This window comes from Emys orbicularis, chromosome 9, assembly GCF_028017835.1.
Source record: "Emys orbicularis isolate rEmyOrb1 chromosome 9, rEmyOrb1.hap1, whole genome shotgun sequence".
In the NCBI taxonomy this organism is placed as follows: Eukaryota; Metazoa; Chordata; order Testudines; family Emydidae; genus Emys; species Emys orbicularis.
This window is the reverse complement of record NC_088691.1, coordinates 76,722,483-76,735,915: the sequence shown is the minus strand read 5'-3', so window position 1 is coordinate 76,735,915 and position 13,433 is coordinate 76,722,483.

Sequence of the window (13,433 nt, the reverse complement as noted above, 5' to 3'; positions counted from 1 at the left end):
GAATTACATCTTTATTGAGCTCTGCCAGCTGTCATCCCAATATAATTGACTTGTTTTTACAGCCTTTACACTTCAGTTTCTTTACCTTAGCAGTGTTGGTCCCTTTTAAATAACCCTTTAATGATTCCTAACTTTTCTATTTCTGTTTGGGTTTAAACTGTTAAAACACACACACACACACACCCAACAACACCAGAGCTCGATGCTGAAGTATGTCTAAGCTGTGTAGAGGGCCATGGATTGTGTATACAAAAGTGGCTTTAAGCTTACCTTTGCCCTGCCTGGCCCGGTCCACTACATCACTTTATGCTGGCTGCGAGAGTGACGGGGACCAAAACCCCAATGAGTTTCAGTATAGCACAGGGAGTGCCAGCCTTTCTTCTCTTTCCCTGTTGTGCTGGTAGTAGCAAAACTGAGAGGTATATGAAGCTCTGTGTTGGCTCTGACAGTGGGGAGATTGTCCCTGGTTAAGCTGGTGTCAGGGCTGGTTTATGTTGTCAGTGCAATGCAAATGACTCTATTACATCAGAATATTCACCCTAATAATAATATCCCATTATTATTTATTTATATAGTGGTAATGCCAGTCGTGCATCGGGGCACCAATGTCCTAGGAACTATACAAACACATCACAAAAGGGAGTCCCTGCCCCAAAAATCTTACAATCTGAACTCAGAGTCATTTAATAAAGGTTTCAAATGCTGTGTTGGTCCTACCTTTCCAATCTTGGGACGTATATTGCCCTCCATGATGTAAAGTATCTGAATGTAGGATCAAACACTTTAGTATCTCCACTAGCCTGTGTTGCAATCACAAACTCGTGCAAAATTGTGCCCTGCATGGGGGTTCATAATGCCACTGCCACTTACTTATGGTGTCTGATAGCAGTACAAACATTATGTAATAACCACAATCACTACAAATACACATACCAACAATGGCCAATCAAACTGGGAGTAGCAACATGTGGCAATGGCTAAAATAATATAACTGTTCAGGGAAAGGACCTACAGTGTATCTCTAAACACATCTAATGGTATCTTTCTAATGTATGTTTCCTTCTAGGACGTGATGTTTTTTGAACATTATTGAGACGGGGGGTAATAATAGAACTATCCTCTCCAGTCACCGGATGCTGGAAGCTATCTACCCCAAGATGGTGATAAAATAACAAAATCTTCTATTTTGATATAGTAACATGGCACAAAGGATGTGATGTTGAATTTTATAATAGGTTACATTTTCAAAGCAATGCACAGAGATGTAGTGGTACAACTATCAGTGAAAGTTACCCAGTTACACTCACTCCCTATAAACTACCAAGAAAACTTAGGGTCTCATTTTATGGGCAAGTGTCTCTCGCTGAGTATCTTGCATAGCTTGAACTTTAAATGATGAGAAGTATATCTTCTAAAGTTAGTTACTTTTTTGGTAAATTCAGGCAAATTCAGGTGTGATACTATAATACTGTAGTTTTATCTGTACATAATATTGTGGGAGGTATATTTTGACTGTTGTAAATTACTGGTTTTAGGGGATGTTATATTTTGTAAGTATTATATGAATTGGCAAAAGGAAATTAAAAGGACATTAGAGGTTCAATCTTGTTTGCATTGAAATTAATGGCAAAAATTCCAGTTGCTTCAGTGGGAGTAGGCACAATCCCTATGACAGCCTGAACAAGGAAATGTACGTACAGACAGACTTATGGGGGGGATTCATGTGGCTAAATACATCAGTGTCGTTTCATAGACGCTAACATCCAACTGCTTCAGTTCCTTTTATACCCCAGAAAGTAGTCAAGGGCTAGGATTTTCAGAGGAACCGAGGGTTGGTACCTAACTCCCTTAGGCTCCTTTGAAAATCCCATCCATTATCTAATTAAATCCTTTATTGTCGTCTAAATTTGTTCTGCTGCTATATTCTTAGTTCTATTCACCTGAATTCTGTCTGTTTATGCCTGCTAGAACATTGGCTAAATAACAGTTTGCTAAGGACCAGACTGTGATACCCTTACTTGTGTTGACTAACACCTTACCTCATAACTAGCCCTACTGGACTACTTGTGGAGTGAAGTGCTACTCCATATAAATAAGGGTATTACAATCAGACCCTAAATAACAGCAGCTAAGGACCCTATTCTCCAGCCCTCCTACTTCTGAGAAACACTTGCTCAGGATGCTCATGTTGTTAGAATATTCCTAATTCTATATGGGGGATGCAGCTGGCAGCAGAATATCCTCTCACATACAACGTAGGCAATGGCTTTTCCATATAAGGAGTATAAAGGGCCCAAATATCGAAGTTCCTAGCTAGACCGCTGTAGCTATATTAGGCTAATATCAAGAACATTTATTGAACTCATACATATACAGACAGGAATACATTTATTCATACCATTATAATATAAATGATTGATACATTTATTACTACCCAACATTCTTGGAAGATATCAGAGGTAAAAGTTATCTCTGGTGTAACTCCCTTGACTTCAACTGGATTATAGTAGCCTTGAAGCCTATGTGTAACCGCAAACGGCATCATCAAAGCTGTTCTAAGAGACTACTAAATTACCTAAGAAATGAGTCTCTACTTATTTCCTGTATATTGCAAATAGACAAAGAACAGTTCTTTAGTCAAATGACAACTCAGTATTTGGGTTTTCCCTGTGTGAAGACTCTCAGAAGCAGAAATGACAGTTCTCCACAATGCTTATTTCTTAATCACCCTTTGGTCTCCAATAATTTTGTTAAAACATACTCATTCCTTAAATTCTTCCAGAACCTTTTGGTAGCAAAAAGGGCCAAATTCATCCTTGACATAACTCCAGTGAAAGTAATAGGTCAAATTCATCCCAGGTATCACACTATCATGCTTTACAAACTTCATTTGGGGGGAAAACCCTTAACCACATCTAGCTATAATATATCACCAGCAAATCTAGAGCTCTTCTCTTTCTTATCAGCCAGACCATAAGGCAATCCATTTTATCTCCCTGTTCATAAATCCAGGCTTTGGAAAGCATTATAAGATTTTCAGCTTGCAATGTGTTATTCAATTCCATCTTGGTTAGATAAAACTGTTACATAAAACCTTTATAGAGTGAGAGTCACAGATGGATTTCTCTAGATCTTTTAATGACCTCTCCAGCTGTATCATGAGTGTAAACTTTTATCTCCAGCTGTATAGGCCAAAATACAATCATTTAATGGAACCACAGTCTCTGTAAAGTACCTGGAAAGATATCTGGTGTGATTTTTTCCCCCCAGAAAATATCCTTAATCTCAGTTTCAGCAAAGACAATCAATGCATTATAAGGAAATAGGTTAAACCTTGTTAACTTTTTGGCTTGAGCAAGATCAGCTTTATTGCTAATTGATTGACATGGGGGAAAGTGTACTTTTTTAGGTAGTGTACATTATAGGAGGGCATCTATTAAGAGCAAGAACATGTCAGTTCTTATGAGAGAATTTTGAGGAAATATACCAAGTCCCTTTTTTTAGCCCCAAGAGGGAACCCTTGTGGCCATGACACTCCCTGTCTCTGTGTCCCTAGTAAGAGAAAGCTTCGCCAAAGCTGATCATGTCATAGCAGAAGCTGAAGGATCAAAGCTGATCTAGGGGAAACTTGGACCCAGAGAAACTGCTCTGTCAGGCCAGGGAAGTAGAAAGGAAACAGCTAGATCCCAGTGAAGCCTGACTCACCTAAGACAGCTGCGAGTCATTGGTAATCATTGGAGTTCTCAAGAAATGAATGCTCAGCCCAAGGGAAGAGGAAGTGTGTGAGAGACAAATCCTGCTGTCAGTGGTATGTACCAGGCAGACAAATATCTAGAACATGCAGTGTTGCCAATGCTTGTGATTTCTGTAACATTGGGTGTGTTTCTTAAAGCCTCAGCTCTTGGAATCATGAGCATCTCAGCTCTCAAATTTTAAAAGTATGAAGAAAAGCTTCAAAATGTGACCTAAAGGTGCAAAACCCAAGTGGTAAATATCAAGAACCCAAAATATATCTTAAAAAACCACACACTATTTTTAAGCCACCTGTGATTTGGGGGGGGGGGGGGAAGGTGTCTCATTTTTGATTGCTTGGGTTTGGAAAACTGAACTTATTTCCATTTTCTTTTGATTAGCCAATTGAAAGGCTTAAGGTGACTCTGAAGTTCAGGATTCTGACAAATGAGGTTTGATTTTGTTGAGCCCTAAACAACAAAGGCCTGATTTTCAAATAGATTGAGCACCTGCAACTCCCATTGATTTCAAGGGGAGTGATTGGTGCACAGCAACTCTGACTATGAGGGTGTATGAGGGAAGGCCTCTTAAAGAAGAAGGCTACACTTAGGCTAGGACTGGTATGATTTGTGTGGGCCTGGCTGCACAAAAGTGGAAAAATGGTCTGACCCCCCCAACTCCCGCATCATACTTGAAGCATTTCTCTGTTAAGATGAGGAGAGGAAGGATCTAAATGAGCACCAATTGCAAAAGTACAGCCCCTCCCCTACACCCTTAGTACAATATGCATGATATAGAGAGTCAAATCTGAGTCCCTTACTTAATTTGTAACCAATCTTTAACTCAGGCAGAATCCCAATTGAATTTAATGGCGTGGACATAGAATGAGATCCTCAAATTTTGAACGTATACAAGAGCACCTGCCATGTAAAAGGCATACCTGTAAACCGCACCACTAAATTTAATATACATACCCTTATCTTATATGGCACAAATTCAAAATGTTCACAGGGCATGTAGAGCTAATACCATTACTAGCCCTGTTGACTTCAATGGACTAGTCACAGTAGTAAACTCTAATGCCAGTAGCTTTTGCAGGATTAAGCCCTCAAGGGGAGCTCTTGGTACTCAGTATCTTCCAGGATGTGGTTCATATATAGTAAAATGCAAGTTTAAACAGCAAACTTGGAGGCAATTGGATCCCTGTTAGACAAATGTGAGTTAATAGTGGAAGATGGACAAATTTAAGTCTATGTAAAAGGGCAAAACTTTAAGTGATTTCTGCTCAGCAATTTAACTTCCTAATATACTTGCTCCCCTACATATTTTCTAAAGATCCCTTCTCCAGAATGGAAAAAATATATGGTTTTGTTCCATTTTTCTGGGATTTTCTAAAGATCATAAAGTTACACATAAATCTGGCTCTACTAAGAAAGACTAATATGGTCAACATTTTAGTGCCATTATACAGATTGACAGCACTACCTCGCCTAGAAAACCAGTTAGCTAATCTCAGGATAGAAAAGATCCAGTGAAATGGGCAGATCCTTCGATATAAGGAGGTGCCAAAGAGATTCAGCGCTGCATATTCAGGAAGTACAGCCTAGGATGGCTTTAAGCTGCCCTTTACAAGCTCCCAATTCTGCCCTGTCGCAGGAGGCGGCACGGAAGCTGCTTTAACTGTAGCTGCCCTGCAGGGGGTGTGCTCAGTTAGATTCCCTCCTGGCACACACTACACAGACTAGCAGGGTTGGGGGATGGTGTCAAGCCTGAAAACCCAAACACCCCTGCCCGGCCTCTTCCTCCGAGGCCCCGCTCCCCACCACCTGTCCCCCCCCTCCGCCGCTCGCTCCCCCATCCCCCGGGACTCGCCTGCAGAGCCGCGCTGGGAGGAGCTGACGCGGAGCCTGTCTGCCTCCCCAATGGGGGCACAGCGGGCTCGGTCCCCAGAGCGAGGGGCCGGGGTGGGGAAATGGAGGCACTGGGGGGGGGGGGGAGTCGGTCCCTGGAGCGAGGGGGCAGGGAGGGGAAATCGGGGCGCGGGGGTCAGTCCCTGGAGCGAGGGGCTGGGGAAAATTAGGGTACGGGGTGGGGTGGAGGGAGCAGCTAGGTTACACACACACCCGGCGACGGGTCCGGGAGCCAGCCAGTTCTCTCAGTCAGGCTGTGGGGCAGGAAGAGCAGCAGCTGCTAAGCAGAGCCGATTCTCCAGGCTCTAGCAGCTGCTCTTTCCCGCCCCCTAGTGTCAAAGACTGGTAGTAACCGGACTTTTGGCATCGGACGCTGCCCGTTTCCCTTTTGACCTGACGTTCACCTGGCAACCCTAGCGCTCGTACATAATGCCTGCACATGGGGAATTCTCCCCCAGCCAGCGGCAGTGGAGGGGAGAAACCCTGCCTGGCTACCACCACTTAATTTTGACATAAAAGATAATAAAATAATGGCTGGTGCGGTTGAGAAGGCTGACTGCTCCGGGAAATACCCTTTGCCTTATAGAAGCTTCACCCTGCCTCTAACCCCAGTTTAAAAACAACAAAATAAATAAATAACAACATAACGCCAATCACCATGTTCATTGATTTGCATGTTATTCTCTGTTCCCAACCAAATCTAGCTGGGAAGATTTTTTTTACAAAACTTCTGTCCGAAAATGCCAGTTCATTGACACCGAAACTTTTTTGGGAATAGAACAGGAGTACTTGTGGCACCTTAGAGACTAACAAATTTGTTAGTCTCTAAGGTGCCACAAGTACTCCTGGTCTTTTTGCCGATACAGACTAACACGGCTGCTACTCTGAAACCTTTTTTGGGAATGTACCAGTTTCAACAAAACTCTTTGACAGGAAAGGTTCCCTCAGCTCAAGAATGGAACGCTGGGGGGCTTGGCAAGAGGAGAGAGGGACTGCAGAATAGCCACTGGTCAAGATACTCAGCAGGGATGCGGGAGACACAGTTTCAGGTCTCTGCTCTGAATTGGGCATAGCAGGGACTTGAACCTTGCTTTCCTAGCTGAGTGTTCTACCTATCAGGCTATTGAGTCAGTTTCTACCTTAAGCTTGTCTGTTGGAGCTGTATAAATAATTAACTATGCCCTGGGCCAGAGAGAGACTGACTTAGGACACTCACCTGGCAGGCGAAGGCCCAGGTTGAAGTTCCTGCTCCAATGAATGTTTAATTTTACAAGTGGAACAGCTTCAACAGGAAAGCTTAAGAGAGCCAGCCCAGCATAGCCAATTGCCTGGTGGTTGGGGCAGTCACCTGGGAGAATGGCAGAATAGGGACTTGAACCTCGGTCTCCCAAGTGAGTGTTCTAACCAATTAGTTGTTCTGGGGTGGTTCTTTTTCTCCCCAGTTAAAAAAAATTGAAAGGTGTCTGTTTTGTCCCAATGCAGAACAGGAAAATGTTTGGAGTTTCACAGTTTTGTGGGACAGGAAACTCATTTGCTCCCCAGCTGTCTTCTCAACCTTTTGTCTGTGTTTTGTCTTTTTGTCCCCAATTCTGCAAAAACTTATCCAGGTGCTCAACTCAATGGGACTACTTGTGTGGTTAAAGCTGACAAAGAGTGTAAGTGTTTGCAGGATTGAGGTCTTAGCTTGTAAAATGACCACAACAGGGACTATTATCTATGTTTGTACAGCACCTAGTACTATGGAGTCCCAGCCTCACTGGGACCCATAGGCACTAACGTAATGGAAATGTTTAACAGAGAGAACTTAATGAAATTAGACAACAAATGTACAAGAGGTAAAATTAAATATATTTTAATATACCATATTGCTAGACTGTATGATTTGCTGCTTGATGATATTGAAGCAAATAGACTAACAAGATTTGGAAATGACTAGGCATTTTTATAAACAAGAATAGCATCTGCACATATACTGGCAGGATAAAATTTCCAGTCTGATCAGTTCTTGTGTTTCTGGACATAAACTGCCCACCAGCAGCGGTGAAAAAAATTCTTACACTAAGCTGTGTAATGCTACACCAGTGGATCTCGCTTTTTATATGATTACAGTATCAGGCACAAAATACCAGAACAGACGGAGCATTGGGCTATTCCAGTCTTACAGTGTTGATGTTCTAGTATAACTAAGAAAAGGCCAGACTGTAGTGAAAGCTCTGTTAAAAGCTACATCTAGGCAGATTCTATTTTAAGACAAAAATATTACAGATTAAGGTCTAAATGCCCTTATTTTTACATAATCATGAAATAAATTACTTGTCTTTTTAATCTTTACTTTTTAGAACTACTAAGACACATTAATACAATTATACAATAAATTAAGTGAAAATAAAATTCCCATTAATGGTATTTGATCAATTTCTTTGCTTTTGGCTTTTGTCTCCACAAATCAATATAAGATACAATTTGCATACAAAACCTTCTCCCAGTCATCAAAGCAACAGGTGATATAACATCACCATTTATTTTTTCCTTTTGATTTGACAGTGTAAATGACAGTGGTTGCTCTGAGTTCGTTATGCTACTATTAACTTCAAATTGGTTCTGTATGATCTAGTGATGAGATAAAACTAATACTTACCACAACTCATTATGATGTAATAAAAGAAGTTGTTTGGAAGAGATACAACCAGAAAAAAATAATAAATTAGTGGAGTTTTAGGAAGAGCATTTAATGATAGTATGCACTGAAATCTTCTTTTGTTTGAAGATTATTTTGTCTTTAACCTTTAACAAACTTCTAAATGACTCTAAGTATGAAATCCATCTTGGTGCAGAGGGCTGCACCAGGGTACCTTAGAATACCACTAAAATCCTTCATAAAAACCTTCAGTGATGCACTTGTTTAGCCTGTCTGCATTAGAGGGAAAATTTCACTTCATTTGCATAAAGCCTAAATACACAGGTTTTATGTGGGTGCAGTACAGAAGAGTGAATTGGCAATGCGGAAATCCATCCACCCAGCGCAGAGCTGGGGCATAGGTCTGCAGCACAGTTCCCCTACCTAATATCAATAATTTCAGCCTTTGGGCTGCAAAGACAATGGAGGTGCCTTTGTATCACTTGTACATGGACTAAGGCTACTGGAAATATGTAAATGAAGATTCCATGACCTTTCCTGGGTTTCCCATCCTGAATTGCTGAGGCTGGTATGGGGAACTCTTCCATGTCATATAGGCAATACAGAGGCCACATTTTTACAGCTGTCTTCTGCCACCCTTCTCCCTCAAATACATATAGCCCCAAAACATGGCTTAACTGTTTGAAAGCCTTGGTCCTTGTTCCACAGGAGACTTTTATGTTAATCCCAATTACACTTATTTTTCTGCCAGCATTCTATACTAAAGCAAAGAGAAATGCACAGAAACAAGGGTAAACCATAATGGGAAGAGAGACCAAAGCAATTAGTGACTAATTATGATAGTGTAGTGTCTATAAAAGCCTCTTCAGGCAACATTTTCATTCATTTGCAGTCAAACAGTGTCTGTACATTCAATGTACAATAGGGGGCAGTGTTATCATAGTTTATTTCAACATGTACAAACTGTTCATCATTCACATGAGCCACTGCATTCCACTATTCACTAAGGATTTCCCTGTACCTCCTTAGGCCTGGGTCCATAAAGGCTGTAGGGAAGAGGCATAGGGTAAGGAGCAACAACAAAGGCATATTTTATAGGTAAGTGGGCAAATGCTGCTAAACTGCCATAGCACGGTGTATAAAAACGAGAGGATGTTATGCACAAAAACTATAATATCCATGCAAATGTTCATTACAGGACTGCATCAAGCAGCTGGTGGCAAATGCTGTACATGGAAACTCCCAAACAAACCATAGAAGCTGAGGTTTATGGTTTAAAGCTACAATTAAAACAGTCCTTGAGAACTAGAAAAAAAACAAAGCAGTGCACAAATTTAAATGACCTAAATATAATCTCTTAACCCGTTGGTGCCATTGGCAGACACTAACTACTTTAGGGCCCTAAGGCATGGCCCTACATCAGTATTTTACTGGTATCATGAGGGTACATATCTGTGAATCATGTAGACAGCAGATTGCAATTCAACCCCTGATGTACATACTGCTGCACTACATAGCCATGATTATTTGGAGAGAGACAAGTTGGGAACTGTAATATCTTTTATTGGACCAACAAAGCTAATACCTCACCCACCCTGTCTCCTTAATATCCTGGGACCAACATGGCTACAACAACACTGCATATAGTGACTATTTACAGTTTTAATGGTGTACCAACCTATCATATGCCTTATAACTTGTATTACCTTGTACTACTACGAATGAATCTAGCCTTTTTCTGGCTCATTTACGCCCAACTGCACACTGAATATATCACTGCTGAACTTGGCCCAATTTCTTGACATCTTTTTGTATTTTCTTCAGTTATCTGTGACAAATCCCAGTCCCACTGAAATGCTATTGACTTCAATAGGACAGATTTCAGCTCAGAATCTGTACTGTTTCCACTTCATTTATCTCAGGTTTTTAGGTCAAACTCTGGCATCCGTGACACATGTGTAAATCTGGAATAGCTAATTGATTTCAACTGGGATATTCTGGATTTACACCAGCATAGATAATATCAGCATTTGGCCTATAGAGTTTGAACAAGTGAATTCTAAATGCTCTAAATTTGATGAAAATTCACAACAGAACTGCAAGCTAACAGCTAAAGTCAGCTCTGGCCTCTGTTAACCCATGCAACCAGCTCCGTTTCTAAGAACTGATTATAAATGGAGTTGTACAAGAGTAACAGGGAAGACTTTACTTCATTGCCTTTCTCCTATTGTAATAAACACAGTAATGCTATGTAATAAGTAAGATGCAACATTTTCCTGCTTCACCAAGAAGTATTGTCCCACGCTTCAGCATCCAGGATTAGTGGATACATGGAAGTGTGGGCCTTACAGTAGACTGAAGCTCAGTCTACAATCATTGTGTTTATGTTCATATTCTGCTGACTGCCAAACCGGAGAAGGGAAGATGCGGGAAAGCAAGTCTAGCAAAGTTGTTGAACACAGACAAGGGCTCACTGTGTCCAATCCTCCTTTTCCAGTAAACAACCTGTAGAAAGACAGAGAGCAGCGGTGAGCTAACACAAAAATGTGCCAAGCACTGGAACTGGATCCAGCAGCTGAAATCAACAAGAGCTCAACTTTTAGATTTCTGTTTGTTATTTTTCCATGAAGAGATGAGTTGATCAAATAGCTAAATTTTTTGGAGGGGGAGGGGGCTGAGTGGAGAGAGAGACTATTCCTTGGCATAAATCCACTAAATTTGTTTGTACTGTATGTGCTCCATTTTAGCATTCACCTTCCAATGATATTCTTATCAATAAATTTAACAGAGGAATGTTTACACAAAAAGCAAATATTGGAGAAAACTGATTAAAAGCAAAATTTGAAACCACAAACATACATATTCCCTCAGTAATGTGCTTATAAGAGTTATAATGTTTTACTCCAAGAGCAGAACAATGCCATGTAACCCAAGTGTGCAGTCAAAATAAATCAATATCTCCTTAATTGTTAATATCTAATTCTTCAACAAGCGACTTGCACAGGAATCTACAACTCAGTAACTATTAAAAAAATAAGTTTATTCAACAATGATTTTGAATACCAAGTACAGTTGAGAAAAATAATAGTTTGTTAATGGACAAGTTACAAACTGAAAACAAGTTAAGTTGGTCAAATCTTTCACTAAAATTATTTGTCCAGCTCTGTCAGAAAGGTGAAAATAAAGGTTTATGAAATATATAGTTGACTTTAAGAGTCTGATCCAAAGCCCAATGAAGTCAGGGGGAATTGGATTAGAACTTTAAAACAATGCTTTTGTTCTGAACCCTGTTCCCAGGAAAACTGTTGTTTGCAGTGGGAGGGGAGAGGAAGGAGAGGGAGGAATGAATGAACATTCTTATTGTAGGCCCAATTCTGCAATGTGCTGAGTACCTTCTGGAAGGTGCAGAATGGGTGTTGAGGGCACTTAGCACCTTGCAAGTGGCATTCAACACCTCACAGAATTGGATCTTACCTGCTAAAGTCTCCAGGTACCAATTTCAAAACTAACTATGCCAATTGTACTCCAGATCAGGAGAGTTTTTATATATGGGTATGGACTTATATTTTAAAACAAACTATGTTTAAGCATCAAGATAAGGTTTTAAATGTACATCACAAAAGCAATCCGATTACACCAGTTTTGCAAAATTTTCATAAATTTATCATCCTTGGCACAAAATCTACCTGCCCCTCTCCCACCATAATGATAATTTAAAACTAACTTGCCCATTTAAAAAAGATTACTTTGCCCCAAGTTAGTAGAGTTTTGTAACTTTGGATTACATGATACCCACACTTCTCATGTGGTTGCAGGCAACCTGCATTGTGGATCATATATCTCACAATGCACCCAAGGCATTTTATTGATTATAAATAAATAAATAAATAATAGAGATATCCTATCTCCTAGAACTGGAAGGGACCTTGAAAGGTCATCGAGTCCAGCCCCCTGCCTTCACTAGCAGGACCAAGTACTGATTTTGCCCCAGATCCCTAAGTGGCCCCCTCAAGGATTGAACTCACAACCCTGGGTTTAGCAGGCCACTGAGCTATCCTCCCCATCTAATACACTGGTCAAAATTCATTGGCACATTATGTTTTAGAGGATAATTTAAGCTAAGGAAACAGAAGGGAAAAAACAAGTAGTGTTATGAAGATGTTAAACCAAAAACTTTTAGAGCTTTATCCATGAAAGTGTTTTTTTCCTTTTCTTGATTTATCATACAATATAAACAACATACCTGAATTAATTGAGGTATTTTATTAATTTAAAATAGAAATTTTGCTCTCATGGAGATTCCTGATTGTGTGAAGCTGTAGCTATGTTGGTTTTGATGAGCTTCTGTTAGCAACTATCAGAAAACAGACAAATATCAAGAACAAAAGAAGACTTTCTCTAGTTTGCAGATCAGTGTACATATGGAGCACTATCACTTTTCAGATTTGATGAGTATGCAATGGAAGAGCCAAATCATACTAGAAAAACCTGTGGAAGGGCAAGGAAACTCAAAATGTTTCTTGGAATCGTCCATCAAAGGCAGAATATACTTACCCTGTCAACCATGGATTGGACAAAAGGTAGCCCTCCTAACTCATGGAAGTCCCAACATCCATCATCTGCTGAAGGACAGGATGGTTGTGCAGAAGTTGTTGCCTTCACAAGATTCCCAGAGCTCCCTATGCCAGCATAGCTTTTCCACCAAGTGGCGGCTCACAAGCTCCCACTTCAGTGAGTGTTTGCATATATGGAGGTGCAGTCTGAGCTTATTAATGTTGGCAGGGTCAGCACTGATTCCAACAAGTATTCCCCTCTGCGTTTGGAGGGGGATGATGCCATGGGGAATGGCCATCCCCAGCCTCTGCCCCCACCCTTTCATCCATCTATTTATTATCTACCCATTCATCTTTATATTACCGACATTAGTTGTTTCAAAGCTGCTTATCACCCATGTACCAAAGCCCTCTTTCTTCCCAGCCATGCTGCGCCTACTGTGGCATTCCAAACCTCTGGAGATCACAGACTGTGGCTTGTGTGGAGCTGGAGGGAAGGGGATTGACCTACACTCAATCCCCCTCCTATTAACAACAAACTGACAATGTACATGGGGTTTCGTCAACTTGGTGGGGAAAAAAGGGGAGGGGATGATCCAA